This window comes from Coregonus lavaretus (assembly GCF_964263955.1).
Source record: "Coregonus lavaretus genome assembly, chromosome: 9".
Lineage (NCBI taxonomy): Eukaryota > Metazoa > Chordata > Actinopteri > Salmoniformes > Salmonidae > Coregonus > Coregonus lavaretus.
In genome coordinates, this window is record NC_139996.1 from 36,731,264 (window position 1) to 36,749,602 (window position 18,339).

General features: G+C 41.5%; 1 protein-coding gene across 2 annotated transcripts in view; it reads right to left on the reverse strand.

Moving 5' to 3' along the window:
* vps9d1 (VPS9 domain containing 1) overlaps positions 1 to 18,339 on the reverse strand; it is a 45,090-nt gene that overhangs the window by 22,288 nt on the left and 4,463 nt on the right. The gene's annotated exons all lie outside the window — the stretch shown is intronic.

Genomic DNA, 18,339 nt, shown 5'->3' on the forward strand with positions numbered 1-18,339 from the left:
CGCCCTGGCTTACATTCCCGCAGTTCTGTTAACGTTACATGCTGACCACACCGGCCGCGTTGCGTGCATGAGCATTGCAAAATAAATGTACACATACAGTTGAAGTCGGAAGTTTACATACACTTAGGTTGGAGTCATTAAAACTCGTTTTTCAACCACTCCACAAATTTCTTGTTAACAAACTATAGTTTTGGCAAGTCGTTTAGGACATCTACTTTGTGCATGACACAAGTAATTTTTCCAACAATTGTTTACAGACAGATTATTTCACTTATAATTCACTGTATCACAATTCCGGTGGGTCAGAAGTTTACATACATTAAGTTGACTGTGCCTTTAAACAGCTTGGACAATTCCAGGAAATGATGTCATGGCTTTAGAATCTTCTCATAGGCTAATTGACATCATTTGAGTCAATTGGAGGTGTATATTCCTACCTTCAAACTCTGTGCCTCTTTGCTTGACATCATGGGAAAATCAAAAGAAAATCAGCCAAGACCTCAGCAAAAAAATTGTAGACCTCCACAAGTCTGGTTCATCATTGGGAGCAATTTCCAAACGCCTGAAGGTACCATCTGTACAAACAATAGTACGCAAGTATAAACACCATGGGACCACACAGCCGTCATACCGCTCAGGAAGGAAACGCGTTCTGTCTCCTAGAGATGAACGTACTTTGGTGCGAAAAGTGCAAATAAATCCCAGAACAACAGCAAAGGATCTTGTGAAGATGCCGGAGGAAACAAGTATATCCACAGTAAAATGAGTCCTATATCGACATAACCTGAAAGGCCGCTCAGCAAGGAAGACGCCACTGCTCCAAAACCACCATAGAAAAGCCAGACTACGGTTTGCAACTGCACATGGGGACAAAGATCGTACTTTTTGGAGAAATGTCCTCTGGTCTGATGAAACAAAAATATAACTGTTTGGCCATAATGACCATCGTTATGTTTGGAGGAAAAGGGGGAATGCTTGCAAGCAGAAAAACACCATCCCAACCATGAAGCACGGGGGTGGCAGCATCATGCTGTTAGGGTGCTTTGCTGCAGGAGGGCCTATTGCACTTCACAAAATAGATGGCATCATGAGGAAGGAAAAGTATGTGGATATATTGAAGCAATATCTCAAGACATCAGTCAGGAAGTTAAAGCTTGGTCACAAATGGGTCTTCCAAATGGACAATGACCCCAAGCATACTTCCAAAGTTGTGGCAAAATGGCTTAAGGACAACAAAGTCAAGGTATTGGAGTGGCCATCACAAAGCCCTGACCTCAATCCTATAGAACATTTGTGGGCAGAACTGAAAAAACGTGTGCGAGCAAGGAGGCCTACAAACCCGACTCAGTTACACCATCTCTGTCAGGAGGAATGGGCCAAAATTCACCCAACTTATTGTGGGAAGCTTGTGGAAGGCTGACCGAAACGTTTGACCAAAGTTAAACAATTTAAAGGCAATGCTACCAAATACTAATTGAGTGTATGTAAACTTCTGGCCCACTGGGAATGTGATGAAATAAATAAAAGCTGAAATAAATCACTCTACTATTATTCTGACATTTCACATTCTTAAAATAAAGTGGTGATCCTAACTGACCTAAGACAGGGAATTTTTACTAGGATTAAATGTCAGGAATTGTGAAAAACTGAGTTTAAATAATGTCTTTGGCTAAGGTGTATGTAAACTTCCGACTTCAACTGTACATGTTACTCAATAATTTCATCCTAACTGCTCGCGAGCGTCTGTGTAGCCAGGTGCTAAAATAGAACTTGGTTCTATTTTAGACGCTTGATGCGCTGCAAGTCCTGCCTCTCCCATCTCCTCATTGGTTTTTAGGCTCATATACCCTCGTGGGTGATTGAAAGGTGAATGAGGTCCACACAAAAAAAACGTAACAGAGAGCAATGTATAATATGGCAAACTTAGCCAACAAGGCATTTGTTGTAAATGCATGGGGGCTGTCATTTTTATGAACCTCCGCTATTGCGGTACGGTTCTAGAAACATTAAGCCCTCTACTTTCATATCACATCAAAATAATTTCACGAATGCAAAATATACACAGTTAACACAGTTGCAGGCGACAGTATTTTTCAGTGACAACACGTTTGTGGCGTCCATATACCATTTACACAAAGGTGTTCGGAGACGCAGATAGCTAATTAGCACAGGTAGTCGACTGTCTTCATCTGTTTTCCGTAAACAAGCGCTGGAACATGGAGATATGGCCGTGTGGGAACCCTAACCATATAAAGGTGTGTAGTAATTTAAACTCCTGTATTTTTGTGTGTTATTTCTCGCTGATATGAAAGATGTTCCTTATGTTTCCAAAACCATAGCGCAAGGGATGCGTGTTAACGTTTAGAGCATGCGTTGGTGCTCTTAAAAAAAAACTCCCCCAGCCAGAGGATACTATCGTCAATAGTTGCCAGAAGATACCGACCCTACCGTTACACTCGTTTACACTGAGCTGCACTGGAGTCGGAGCGCAATCATGGTTACATTAAGACACCATGGCGCCAGCGCGAGACATGGTCGGAAAACATACCTCAATGCAGGGATGGGATATGTCGCTGTACTACAAATTGTACCTTTATCCACACTGATACATCGAAATACTACTATTTTTCCTGGAAAAGTGCCCTTTTCGTCCTCATGCTTGCTAGCAGTAGCCACCGCAGCCGTGTCAGCCAATCAGCTCCTTTGTTGTTCAACACGACGTGCCATTCCATAATGGCTGCTGTGGCTAATGGTAGCTAGCATGAGGATGAAAAGGGCAGTTTTCCGGGAAAAACTAGCAGTATTTCAATCTTCGATGGAGCAGTGTGGATAAAGGTCAAATTTGGAGTACAGTGGCATACAGGTTTGGCTAGGTTACTTTCTAAATGTAATCCATTCCAGAACTAGTTACCTGTCCAAAATTGTAATTAGTAACGTAACTTTTGGATTACCCAAACTCAATAACGTAATCTGATTTTTTTGTTACTTTCAGATTACTTTCCCCTTAAGAGGCATTAGAAGAAGACAATAATGTTTATTACCAATCTATTGCAGGATAAATCAATGTTAGCGTTTACATAGCTGGCCATAAATGGATGTTGCATTTTACTTTATGGGATGGTTATGTAGGCTTATTCCAACCCATTGCTTTCTACTACAGATAATAATACGATTATGTTTTATCTTTACATTAAAAACCAAAGTCTGTCAGATTTCCAGTCATTCCAATTAATTTATTACCCCTTGATCTTCAAGAATAGGACTTGGAAATATATATATATATATATATATAATGTGTGCACAATTATTAGGCAAGTTGTATGTTTGAGGATACATTTTTATTATTGAACAACTACAGTGCTCTCTGTCAATCCAATATGTTAATAAACCTCAAACTTGAATATTTAAGAAAGTAAAAGTGAGATTTTGGCTTTCTTTGGAGAATATCTATGTGTGCACAATTATTGGGCAACTATTAGTGTGCAGAATTATTATGCAACTAAATGAAAAACGAAAAGTTCCAACTCACTTGTTTATTGTCATCTGTTAAAGTGAGAATAATAAACAGACAACTCAAAATTCACAAATAAACATCTGACATTTCAACAACAAAAAAAATCAGTGACCAATATAGCAACCCTTCTTTTCAATAACAGTCATAAGCCTTCCATCCATGGAGTCTGTCAGTTTCTTGATCTGTTGACGATCAACTTTTTGTGCAGCAGCAACCACAGCCTCCCAGACACTGGTCAGAGAGGTGTACTGTTTTCCTTCACCATAAATCGACAGTTTAAGAAGGGACCACAAGTTCTCAATAGGGTTTAGGTCAGGTGAGGAAGGGGGCCATGTCATTATTCTTTCCTCTTTAAGGCCTTTACTGGCTAGCCACGCAGTGGAGTACTTCGATGCATGTGATGGAGCATTGTCCTGCATAAAAATCATGGTCTTCTTGAAAGATGCAGACTTTTTCCTGTACCACTTCTTGAAGAAAGTGTCTTCTAAAAACTGGCAGTAGGTTTGGGAGTTGAGTTTGAGTCCATCTTCAACCCGAAAAATTTCCAACTAGCTCATCTTTAATAATACCAGCCCATCCCAGTACCCCACCTCCACCTTGCTGGCGTCTGAGTTGAAGTGGAGCTCCGTGCCCATTACTGATCCAGCAACGGGCCCATCCATCTGGTCCGTCAAGAGTCACTCTCATCTCATCAGTCCATAAAACCTTTGAAAAATCTGTCTTCAGATATTCCTTGGCCCAGTCTTGACGTTTCAACTTATGTGTCTTGTTCAGTGGTGGTCGGGTTTCAGCCTTCCTTACCATGGCCATGTCTCTGAGCACTGAACACCTTGTACTTCTGGGCACTCCAGGTAGGTTGCAGTTCTGGAATATGACAGCACTGGAGGATAATGGGTTCCTGGTAGCTTCACGTTTGATTCTTCTCAAATCTTTGGCAGTTAATTTGCGTCTTTTTTTCTCAACACGGCTCTTGCGACCCTGTTGACTATTTGCAACAAAACGTTTGATGGTTCTGTGATCACGCCCCAATATCTTAGCAATTTCAAGAGTGCTGCATCCCTCTGAAAAACTTTTTTAAATGTTTGACTTTTCAGAGTCAGTTTCTCATTTGTTCCTGAATTTCTTTGGATCTCGGCATGATGTCTAGCTTTTGAGGATCTTTTGGTCTACTTCAGGCAGGCAGGTCCTATTTAAGTGATTCCTTGATTGAGAACAGGTGTGGCAGTAATCAGGCCTGGGTGTGGCTAGAGGAATTGAACTCAGGTGTGATAAACCACAGTTGAGTTGTGTTATAACAGGGGAGGCAAACACTTTTTCACACAGGGCCATGTAGGTTTGGATTTTGTTTTCCCTTAATAATAACAACAACAACCTTCATTTCAAAATTGCATTTTGTGTTTACTTGTGTTATCTTTGACTAATATTTAAATTTGTTTGATGATCTGAAACATTTAAGTGTGACAAACATGCAAACAAATAACAAATCAGGAAGGGGGCAAACACTTTTTCACACCACTGTATTTACTTATTATGGACACAGAATGCTTTACATTAGTTATCTTGTTGTTATTAGTTGTTGTTAATTGTTATTAGTCCCATCCTTCAGCTTCATTCAACACCTCCCATCTATCACCTAACTATCTCTTCTATTTGCCATATCTTTTTCAAATGTACTGTGATGTTTCACAAAAGTTCTGAACCCTTCTATTCTCATTATTTTCAATTTACAATCTGTAGAAACAAACATTTTTGCTAAAAGTATTATTATTATTGATCGATTGGCTATGACTTTTCAGATCACCCATTAGTGCTATCTGCAGGGTTAGCGCCAGGTAAATATTGCAATCCTTCAGCCATTCCTGGACCTGTGACCAGAAACAAAACAAATGATCTAATGAATCCGGCGTCGTTTTGCGTATAAGTTCATAAACACTATGCCATGGAATCGGTACGTCAATAATCTGTTCCCAACTATTTTGCAATCTATATGGGACGGCTGTCAATCCTTTGGTCCTTAAATGAAACTGATATACTTTTTTATTTATCACAATTTTCTTTACCCAATTAAGTTCTTTAATGCAGGGCCGACAGACAAGTTCCTTACTTTTTCCTCCTTCCACTTTCCTCTTTCATTTTTGCGGTAATGTTGCAATTATTTGGTTGTAATTTTGGGTAGAGCAGACATTTCCATATGTTTTCGATAGCTGCATGTGTGACATAACGCCACCAGTCCTACCTATAATGTCATTTATGAAGATTATACCTTTTTTAAACATTTTGTCAAAAAAATATTGTTTTTTTATCAATTAGTATACAGTGGGGAAAAAAGTATTTAGTCAGCCACCAATTGTGCAAGTTCTCCCACTTAAAAAGATGAGAGAGGCCTGTAATTTTCATCATAGGTACACGTCAACTATGACAGACAAAATGAGAGAAAAAAATTCCAGAAAATCACATTGTAGGATTTTTAATGAATTTATTTGCAAATTATGGTGGAAAATAAGTATTTGGTCACCTACAAACAAGCAAGATTTCTGGCTCTCACAGACCTGTAACTTCTTCTTTAAGAGGCTCATCTGTCCTCCACTCGTTACCTGTATTAATGGCACCTGTTTGAACTTGTTATCAGTATAAAAGACACCTGTCCACAACCTCAAACAGTCACACTCCAAACTCCACTATGGCCAAGACCAAAGAGCTGTCAAAGGACACCAGAAACAAAATTGTAGACCTGCACCAGGCTGGGAAGACTGAATCTGCAATAGGTAAGCAGCTTGGTTTGAAGAAATCAACTGTGGGAGCAATTATTAGGAAATGGAAGACATACAAGACCACTGATAATCTCCCTTGATCTGGGGCTCCACGCAAGATCTCACCCCGTGGGGTCAAAATGATCACAAGAACGGTGAGCAAAAATCCCAGAACCACACGGGGGGACCTAGTGAATGACCTGCAGAGAGCTGGGACCAAAGTAACAAAGCCTACCATCAGTAACACACTACGCCGCCAGGGACTCAAATCCTGCAGTGCCAGACGTGTCCCCCTGCTTAAGCCAGTACATGTCCAGCCCCGTCTGAAGTTTGCTAGAGTGCATTTGGATGATCCAGAAGAGGATTGGGAGAATGTCATATGGTCAGATGAAACCAAAATATAACTTTTTGGTAAAAACTCAACTCGTCGTGTTTGGAGGACAAAGAATGCTGAGTTGCATCCAAAGAACACCATACCTACTGTGAAGCATGGGGGTGGAAACATCATGCTTTGGGGCTGTTTTTCTGCAAAGGGACCAGGATGACTGATCCGTGTAAAGGAAAGAATGAATGGGGCCATGAATCGTGAGATTTTGAGTGAAAACCTCCTTCCATCAGCAAGGGCATTGAAGATGAAACGTGGCTGGGTCTTTCAGCATGACAATGATCCCAAACACACCGCCCGGGCAACGAAGGAGTGGCTTCGTAAGAAGCATTTCAAGGTCCTGGAGTGGCCTAGCCAGTCTCCAAATCTCAACACCATAGAAAATCTTTGCAGGGAGTTGAAAGTCCGTGTTGCCCAGCGACAGCCCCAAAACATCACTGCTCTAGAGGAGATCTGCATGGAGGAATGGGCCAAAATACCAGCAACAGTGTGTGAAAACCTTGTGAAGATTTACAGAAAACGTTTGACCTGTGTCATTGCCAACAAAGGGTATATAACAAAGTATTGAGAAACTTTTGTTATTGACCAAATACTTATTTTCCACCATAATTTGCTAATAAATTCATTAAAAATCCTACAATGTGATTTTCTGGAAAAAAAAATCTTATTTTGTCTGTCATAGTTGACGTGTACCTATGATGAAAATTACAGGCCTGTCAACTTTTTAAGTGGGAGAACTTGCACAATTGGTGGCTGACTAAATACTTTTTTTCCCCACTGTATTTGGAGTTTAACCACAATATTTGTTGCATTATTTGTTCTGTCGTTTCTGGAGGATTACATTGAAATTGCAACCAACTTTCTATGGCTTGTTTTAGAAATAGTGATATTTGGGAGATGATTTCCTTTTCAAATAACTGAAAGTGAGAGGTTGTAATCTGAATTAAGGGAAAAAGGCCATTCTTGAACATGGGGTGAGACAATGACTAATTTGCCCAGAGAACCAGTTCGGATTTAAGTATAACTTTTGTATGACTGAAGCTTTTAGTGATAGGTTTAATGCTTTAATATTTAATAATTTATGTACTCCGAATTCATATTCATTATATAAATAAGCCCGTTTAATTTTGTCTGGCTTGCCGTTCAAAATAAAATGGAATCTTTTTTTCTCATATAATTTTAAAAAACTGTTCGCTAGGCATAGGTAAGACCAAAAGCAAATAGGTCAACTGGGATAATACTAAAGAGTTAAATCAGGGTGATTGTTCCACAAATAGACAGGTATTTACCTTTCCAAGAGCTTATCAATTTTTACTAACTTTCTATTAAAATGTATTGGAGTGAGATCATTTATTTCATTTGGGATATGTATTCCGAGTATATCCACATCACCATCAGACCATTTTATTGGTAAACTACATGGTAATGTAAAATCGTAAAAAAAAATTGTGATCCAATACGTAATATAGTACATTTATTATAATTTGGTTGAAATCCAGAGAGGTTAGTAAATGTATCTAGATCCTCTATGAGGCTGTGGAGGGATTCATGTTGTGGATTTAAAAGAAAACATGAATCATCAGTGTACAATGACACCTTTGATTTCAAGCCCTGGATTTCTAATCCCTTGATATTATTGTTGGATCTGATTTTAATAGCCAACATCTCGATGCCCATAATAAATAGATATGTTGATAATGGACAACCTTGTTTCACTCCTCTTGACAGTTTAAAACTTTCTGAGAAATAGCCATTATTTACTATTTTACACCTAGGGTTACTATACATGATTTTAACCCATTTTATAAGAGATTCTCCAAAATTGAAATGCTCCAGGCATTTATATATAAACTCCAGTGATACTTTATCAAATGCCTTTTCAAAGTCTGCTATGAATAGCAGGCCTGGTTTCCCAGATTTTTCATAGTGTTCCATTGTTTCCAGTACTTGCCTTATATTATCTCCAATGTATCGTCCATGTAAAAAACCTGTCTGATTAGAATGAATAATGACCAACAATACTTTTTTAATTCTATACGCTATACATTTTGCTAGAATATTTGCATCACAACATTGAAGTGTAAGGGGCCTCCAGCTGTTTAAATGGACTGGATCTTTATATTTCCCTCTTGTATCCTGTTTCAGTAATAATGAAATCAGACCTTCTTCTTGAGTGTCTGATAATCTACCATTTACATAGGAGAGGTTAAATCATGCTAATAACGGTCCTCAGAGTATATCAAAAAAGGTTTGGTATACCTCGACTGGTATGCCATCCAACCCTGGAGTTTTCCCAGACTTAGTCTTTAATTGCATCCAGAAGTTCCTCCTCTGTAATTTTACCTTCACATAAGTATTTCTGTATGGCTGTTAATTTTACATTATCAATAGAAAATAATTCCCTACAATTAGCTTCAGTTATTTTATTTTATTTATTTTTCTTTCACCTTTATTTAACCAGGTAAACCAGTTGAGAACAAGTTCTCATTTACAACTGCGACCTGGCCAAGATAAAGCAAAGCAGTGCGATAAAAACAACAACACAGAGTTACATATGGGGTAAAACAAAACAAAGTCAAAAATACAACAGAAATACATATAATATACAGTGTGTGCAAATGTAGTAAGTAGTAAGTTATGTAGTAAGTTATGGAGGTAAGGCAATAAAATAGGCTATAGTGCAAAATAATTACAATTAGTATTAACACTGGAATGATAGATGTGCAAGAGATGATGTGCAAACAGAGATACTGGGGTACAAATGAGCAAAATAAATAACAATATAGGGATGAGGTAGTTGGGCGGGCTAATTTCAGATGGGCTGTGTACAGGTGCAGTGATCGGTAAGGTGCTCTGACAACTGATGCTTAAAGTTAGTGAGGGAGATAAGTGTCTCCAGCTTCAGAGATTTTTGCAATTTGTTCCAGTCATTGGCAACAGAGAACTGGAAGGAATTGCGGCCAAAGGAGGTGTTGGCTTTGGGGATGACCAGTGAGATATACCCGCTGGAGCGCAGACTACGGGTGGGTGTTGCTATGGTGACCAATGAGCTAAGATAAGGCGGGGATTTGCCTAGCAGTGATTTATAGATGGCCTGGAGCCAGTGGGTTTGGCGACGAATATGTAGTGAGGACCAGCCAACAAGAGCGTACAGGTCACAGTGGTGGGTATTATATGGGGCTTTGGAGACAAAACGGATGGCACTGTGATAGACTACATCCAATTTGCTGAGTAGAGTGTTGGAGGCTATTTTGTAAATGACATCGCCGAAGTCAAGGATCGGTAGGATAGTCAGTTTTACGAGGGCATGTTTGGCAGCATGAGTGAAGGAGGCTTTGTTGCGAAATAGGAAACCGATTCTAGATTTAACTTTGGATTGGAGATTCTTAATGTGAGTCTGGAAGGAGAGTTTACAGTCTAACCAGACACCTAGATATTTGTAGTTGTCCACATACTCTAGGTCAGACCCGTCGAGAGTAGTGATTCTAGTCGGGTGGGCGGGTGCAAGCAGCGTTCGGTTGAAGAGCATGCATTTAGTTTTACTAGTGTTTAAGAGCAGTTGGAGGCTACTGAAGGAGTGTTGTATGGAATTGAAGCTCGTTTGGAGGTTTGTTAACACAGTGTCCAATGAAGGGCCAGATGTATACAAAATGGTGTCGTCTGCGTAGAGGTGGATCTGAGAGTCACCAGCAGCAAGAGCGACGTCATTGATATACACAGAGAAAAGAGTCGGCCCAAGAATTGAACCCTGTGGCACCCCCATAGAGACTGCCATAGGTCCAGACAACAGGCCCTCCGATTTGACACATTGAACTCTATCTGAGAAGTAGTTGGTGAACCAGGCGAGGCAGTCATTTGAGAAACCAAGGCTATTTAGTCTGCCAATAAGAATGCGGTGGTTGACAGAGTCGAAAGCCTTGGCCAGGTCAATGAAAACGGCTGCACAGTACTGTCTATTATCGATCGCGGTTATAATATCGTTTAGGACCTTGAGCGTGGCTGAAGTGCACCCATGACCAGCTCGGAAACCGGATTGCATAGCGGAGAAGGTACGGTGGGATTCGAAATGGTCGGTGATCTGTTTGTTGACTTGGCTTTCAAAAACTTTTGAAGGGCAGGATGGATATGGGTCTGTAACAGTTTGGATCTAGAGTGTCACCCCCTTTGAAGAGGGGGATGACCGCGGCAGCTTTCCAATCTCTGGGGATCTCAGACGTTACGAAAGAGAGGTTGAACAGGCTAGTAATAGGGGTTGCGACAATTTCGGCAGCTAGTTTTAGAAAGAAAGGGTCCAGATTGTCTAGCCCAGATGATTTGTAGGGGTCCAGATTTTGCAGCTCTTTTAGAACATCAGCTGTCTGGATTTGTGTGAAGGAGAAGCGGGGGGGGCATGGGCAAGTTGCAGCGGAGGGTGCAGAGCTGGTGGCCGGGGTAGTGGTAGCCAGGTGGAAAGCATGGCCAGCCGTAGCAAAATGCTTGTTGAAATTCTCGATTATTGTAGATTTATCGGTGGTGATAGTGTTTCCTAGCCTCAGTGCAGTGGGCAGCTGGGAGGAAGTGCTCTTATTTTCCATGGACTTTACAGTGTCCCAAAACTTTTTGGAGTTAGTGCTACAGGATGCAAATTTCTGTTTGAAAAAGTTAGCCTTTGCTTTCCTAACTGCTTGTGTATATTGGTTCCTAACTTCCCTGAAAAGTTGCATATCGCGGGGGCTATTTGATGCTAATGCAGTACGCCACAGGATGTTTTTGTGCTGGTCAAGGGCAGTCAAGTCTGAGGAGAACCAGGGGCTATATCTGTTCTTAGTTCTGTATTTTTTGAATGGGGCATGTCTATTTAAGATTGAGAGGAAATTACTTTTAAAGAACAACCAGGCATCCTCTACTGACGGAATGAGATCTATCCTCTAGTTAGAGGAGATGGAGGCGACTGAAACATATGCTTAAAGTACTTTGCTTCCTCCTTCAAAATATAATTTGGTGAATCATGGGTGACTCCGTCATTTGTAACCAGTTTCAGTAAATTACTTTTGGTAGCATTTCTATGTTGAAGATAAAAAAATAATTGGGTGCATTTTTCCCCATATTCCATCCAGTTTGCTTTATTTTTTATAATATATTACACTTGATCTTTCTTGACTAAGTTTCTCCATTTCTTTTTGTTTTTCCTCTAATTTATTCTGAGCCTCTATGTTACAGTTTTTATTGATATCTGTCTGTTCTGTTAGACCTATTTCCTTTGTTATTATGGAATCTTTTGACCTAAATTGCTTTTGTTTTCGAGATGAGTACTGAATTCCATGGCCTCTAAAGGCACATTTAAAAGTGTCCCATACAATAAGGGGATTTGCTGTACCTATGTTATGTCGGAAAAATCAGTTATAAATTCCTCTGTCCTAGTTAAAAACAAGTTATCACCCAATAGGCTTTGATTACATTTCCAATATCCTCGTCCACGTGGAAATTCAGTAAGAGTAACGTATATGCCAATTATATGATGGTCCAACCGCATTCTGTCCCCTATCAACAATTTTTTAACTTTTGGGGCCAACGAGAATGATATAAGAGAGAAGTCAAGACAACTAGCTCGATTGAGTCTCCGCCATGTATATCTCACTAGGTCAGGATATTTAAGCCTCCATATATCTACTAGTTCTAATGTATCCGTGACATTCATGATTTCCTTAAGAGCATGAGGGTGATGGTTTGTGGTGTGATTTCCTTTACGGTCCATTGAGCTATTTCAAACAGTATTATAATCTCCCATCATAATAATAGTATTGTATTGCTTGCAGGATTGATAATTTATTATACAGTGGGGAGAACAAGTATTTGATACACTGCCGATTTTGCAGGTTTTCCTTCTTACAAAGCATGTAGAGGTCTGTAATTTTATCATAGGTACACTTCAACTGTGAGAGACGGAATCTAAAACAAAAATCCAGAAAATCACATTGTATGATTTTAAAGTAATTAATTTGCATTTTATTACATGACATAAGTATTTGATCACCTACCAACCAGTAAGAATTCCGGCTCTCACAGACCTGTTAGTTTTTCTTTAAGAAGCCCTCCTGTTCTCCACTCATTACCTGTATTAACTGCACCTGTTTGAACTCGTTACCTGTATAAAAGACACCTGTCCACACACTCAATCAAACAGACTCCAACCTCTCCACAATGTCCAAGACCAGAGAGCTGTGTAAGGACATCAGGGATAAAATTGTAGACCTGCAGAAGGCTGGGATGGGCTACAGGACAATAGGCAAGCAGCTTGGTGAGAAGGCAACAACTGTTGGCGCAATTATTAGAAAATGGAAGAAGTTCAAGATGACGGTCAATCACCCTCGGTCTGGGGCTCCATGCAAGATCTCACCTCGTGGGGCATCAATGATCATGAGGAAGGTGAGGGATCAGCCCAGAACTACACGGCAGGACCTGGTCAATGACCTGAAGAGAGCTGGGACCACAGTCTCAAAGAAAACCATTAGTAACACACTACGCCGTCATGGATTAAAATCCTGCAGCGCACACAAGGTCCCCCTGCTCAAGCCAGCGCATGTCCAGGCCCATCTGAAGTTTGCCAATGACCATCTGGATGATCCAGAGGAGGAATGGGAGAAGGTCATGTGGTCTGATGAGACAAAAATAGAGCTTTTTGGTCTAAACTCCACTCGCCGTGTTTGGAGGAAGAAGAAGGATGAGTACAACCCCAAGAACACCATCCCAACCGTGAAGCATGGAGGTGGAAACATCATTCTTTGGGGATGCTTTTCTGCAAAGGGGACAGGACGACTGCACCGTATTGAGGGGAGGATGGATGGGGCCATGTATCGCGAGATCTTGGCCAACAACCTCCTTCCCTCAGTAAGAGCATTGAAGATGGGTCGTGGCTGGGTCTTCCAGCATGACAACGACCCGAAACACACAGCCAGGGCAACTAAGGAGTGGCTCCGTAAGAAGCATCTCAAGGTCCTGGAGTGGCCTAGCCAGTCTCCAGACCTGAACCCAATAGAAAATCTTTGGAGGGAGCTGAAAGTCTGTATTGCCCAGCGACAGCCCCGAAAACTGAAGGATCTGGAGAAGGTCTGTATGGAGGAGTGGGTCAAAATCCCTGCTGCAGAGTGTGCAAACCTGGTCAAGACCTACAGGAAATGTATGATCTCTGTAATTGCAAACAAAGGTTTCTGTACCAAATATTATGTTCTGCTTTTCTGATGTATCAAATACTTATGTCATGCAATAAAATGCAAATTAATTACTTAAAAATCATACAAATGTGATTTTCTGGATTTTTGTTTTAGATTCTGTCTCTCACAGTTGAAGTGTACCTATGATAAAAATTACAGACCTCTACATACTTTGTAAGTAGGAAAACCTGCAAAATCGGCAGTGTCTAAAAATCCACCTTTCCAGAAATAAGTCTCTCACTGTTGCCACTTGCTACAGACCCCCCTCAGCCCCCAGCTGTGCCCTGGACACCATATGTGAATTGATTGCCCCCCATTTATCCTCAGAGTTTGTACTGCTTGGTGACCTAAATTGGGATATGCTTAATACCCCAGCCATCCTACAATCCAAGCTAGATGCCCTCAACCTCACGCAAATTATCAACGAACCTACCAGGTACAACCCTAAATCCGTAAACATGGGTACCCTCATAGATATCATCCTGACTAACATACCCTCTAAATACACCTCAGCTGTCTTCAACCAGGATCTCAGCGATCACTGCCTTATTGCCTGCGTCCGTAACGGGTCCGCGGTCAAACGACCACCCCTCATCACTGTCAAACGCTCCCTAAAACACTTTAGCGAGCAGGCCTTCCTAATTGACCTGGCCCAGGTATCCTGGATGGATATAGATCTCATTCCGTCAGTAGAGGATGCCTGGTTGTTCCTTAAAAGTAATTTCCTCTCAATCTTAAATAAACATGCCCCATTCAAAAAATACAGAACTAAGAACCGATATAGCCCCTGGTTCTCCTCAGACTTGACTGCCCTTGACCAGCACAAAAACATCCTGTGGCGTACAGCATTAGCATCAAATAGCCCCCGCGATATGCAACTTTTCAGGGAAGTTAGGAACCAATATACACAAGCAGTCAGGAAAGCAAAGGCTAACTTTTTCAAACAGAAATTTGCATCCTGTAGCACTAACTCCAAAAAGTTTTGGGACACTGTAAAGTCCATGGAGAATAAGAGCACTTCCTCCCAGCTGCCCACTGCACTGAGGCTAGGAAACACTATCACCACCGATAAATCTACAATAATCGAGAATTTCAACAAGCATTTTGCTACAGCTGGCCATGCTTTCCATCTGGCTACCACTACCCTGGCCACCAACTCTGCACCCTCCGCTGCAACTTGCCCATGCCCCCCCCGCTTCTCCTTCACACAAATTCAGACAGCTGATGTTTTGAAAGCGCTGCAAAATCTGGACCCCTACAAATCAGCTGGGCTAGACAATCTGGACCCTTTCTTTCTAAAACTAGCCGCCGAAATTGTCGCAACCCCTATTACTAGTCTGTTCAACCTCTCTTTCATAACGTCTGAGATCCCCAGAGATTGGAAAGCTGCCGCGGTCATCCCCCTCTTCAAAGGGGGTGACACTCTAGATCCAAACTGCTACAGACCTATATCCATCCTGCCCTGCCTTTCGAAAGTATTTGAAAGCCAAGTTAACAAACAGATCACCGACCATTTCGAATACCACCGTACCTTCTCCGCTATGCAATCCGGTTTCCGAGCTGGTCATGGGTGCACTTCAGCCACGCTCAAGGTCCTAAACGATATTATAACCGCGATTGATAATAGACAGTACTGTGCAGCCGTCTTCATCGACCTGGCCAAGGCTTTCGACTCTGTCAACCACCGCATTCTTATTGGCAGACTAAATAGCCTTGGTTTCTCAAATGACTGCCTCGCCTGGTTCACCAACTACTTCTCAGATAGAGTTCAGTGTGTCAAATCGGAGGGCCTGTTGTCTGGACCTATGGCAGTCTCTATGGGGGTGCCACAGGGTTCAATTCTTGGGCCGACACTTTTCTCCGTGTATATCAATGATGTCGCTCTTGCTGCTGGTGACTCTCAGATCCACCTCTACGCAGACGACACCATTTTGTATACATCTGGCCCTTCATTGGACACTGTGTTAACAAACCTCCAAACGAGCTTCAATGCCATACAACAATCCTTCAGTAGCCTCCAACTGCTCTTAAACACTAGTAAAACTAAATGCATGCTTTTCAATCGAACGCTGCTGGCACCCGCCCACCCGACTAGAATCACCACTCTCGACGGGTCTGACCTAGAGTATGTGGACAACTACAAATACCTAGGTGTCTGGTTAGACTGTAAACTCAACTTCCAGACTCACATAAAGAATCTCCAATCCAAAGTTAAATCTAGAATCGGCTTCCTATTTCGCAACAAAGCCTCCTTCACTCATGCTGCCAAACATGCCCTCGTAAAACTGACTATCCTACCGATCCTTGACTTCGGCGATGTCATTTACAAAATAGCCTCCAACACTCTACTCAGCAAATTGGATGTAGTCTATCACAGTGCCATCCGTTTTGTCTCCAAAGCCCCATACACTACCCACCACTGTGACCTGTACGCTCTTGTTGGCTGGTCCTCACTACATGTTCGTCGTCAAACCCACTGGCTCCAGGCCATCTATAAATCACTGCTAGGCAAATCCCCGCCTTATCTTAGCTCATTGGTCACCATAGCAGCACCCACCCGTAGTCTGCGCTCCAGCAGGTATATCTCACTGGTCATTCCCAAAGCCAACACCTCCTTTGGCCGCCATTCCTTCCAGTTCTCTGCTGCCAATGACTGGAACGAATTGCAAAAATCTCTGAAGCTGGAGACTCTTATCTCCCTCAATAACTTTAAGCATCAGTTGTCAGAGCACCTTACCGATCACTGCACCTGTACACAGCCCATCTGAAATTATATTTTCTGTTGTATTTTTGACTTTATGTTTTTTACCCCATATGTAACTCTGTGTTGTTTTTATTGCACTGCTTTGCTTTATCTTGGCCAGGTCGCAGTTGTAAATGAGAACCTGTTCTCAACTGGCTTACCTGGTTAAATAAAGGTGAAATAAAAAATAAAAAAAGTATCAAATACTTGTTCTCCCCACTGTATATATTGTCAAAGAAGCGTGGATGATCATTATTTGGTCCGTAAAGGTTAAATGAGCCATATCTGTTTATGGTCCAATAACATATTTAAAATCATCCATCTACCTTCTGGATCTGTTTGGACAATTTGCACATTCGGATCGAAATTACTGTTAATTAATATCATCACCCCTTTTGAGTTTCTTTGCCCATGGGAGAAGCATATTTCGCCACCCCAGTCCTTTTTCCACACAACTTCATCTAAAATTGTTGAATGAGTTTCCTGTAAACAATAGATATTATATTCCTTCTCTTTGAGCCATGTAAATATTGTTCTTCTTTTGTTATTATCTGCTAAGCCATTACAATTATAACTGGCTATACTTATTTCACCACTTACCATAATGAGATACAAGTTTCAAATCTATTTATCATAATATATGTTGGTAAATTTACCAATAAAAAAGACCATAGTGATTGAGTGTCCATATAGCTGTACCATGATATTTGCATTGCTACTACGTAACCCTCCAATTGTTCTCCACTATTTCCCGCACTAAAGCCCCTCCCCATCCCAAGTTGGGTTGTCATCCCAGTGATCGGCATACCACCCCCGTCCCCCCAGATCCCTAGGCCCCCCGAGAGGCCAGGACCCATCCTTCGAAAACAGCACACAGTGCCACCCACAAAACAGAATCAGGTCAACCGCCAAAAGCATTTCCAATGCTCGCACCTCCTATATACAGTGGGGGAAAAAAGTATTTAGTCAGCCACCAATTGTGCAAGTTCTCCCACTTAAAAATATGAGAGAGGCCTGTAATTTTCATCATAGGTACACGTCAACTATGACAGACAAATTGAGATTATTTTTTCTAGAAAATCACATTGTAGGATTTTTTATGAATTTATTTGCAAATTATGGTGGAAAATAAGTATTTGGTCACCTACAAACAAGCAAGATTTCTGGCTCTCACAGACCTGTAACTTCTTCTTTAAGAGGCTCATCTGTCCTCCACTCGTTACCTGTATTAATGGCACCTGTTTGAACTTGTTATCAGTATAAAAGACACCTGTCCACAACCTCAAACAGTCACACTCCAAACTCCACTATGGCCAAGACCAAAGAGCTGTCAAAGGACACCAGAAACATAATTGTAGACCTGCACCAGGCTGGGAAGACTGAATCTGCAATAGGTAAGCAGCTTGGTTTGAAGAAATCAACTGTGGGAGCAATTATTAGGAAATGGAAGACATACAAGACCACTGATAATCTCCCTCGATCTGGGGCTCCACGCAAGATCTCACCCCGTGGGGTCAAAATGATCACAAGAACGGTGAGCAAAAATCCCAGAACCACACGGGGGGACCTAGTGAATGACCTGCAGAGAGCTGGGACCAAAGTAACAAAGCCTACCATCAGTAACACACTACGCCGCCAGGGACTCAAATCCTGAGGTGCCAGACGTGTCCCACTGCTTAAGCCAGTACATGTCCAGGCCCGTCTGAAGTTTGCTAGAGTGCATTTGGATGATCCAGAAGAGGATTGGGAGAATGTCA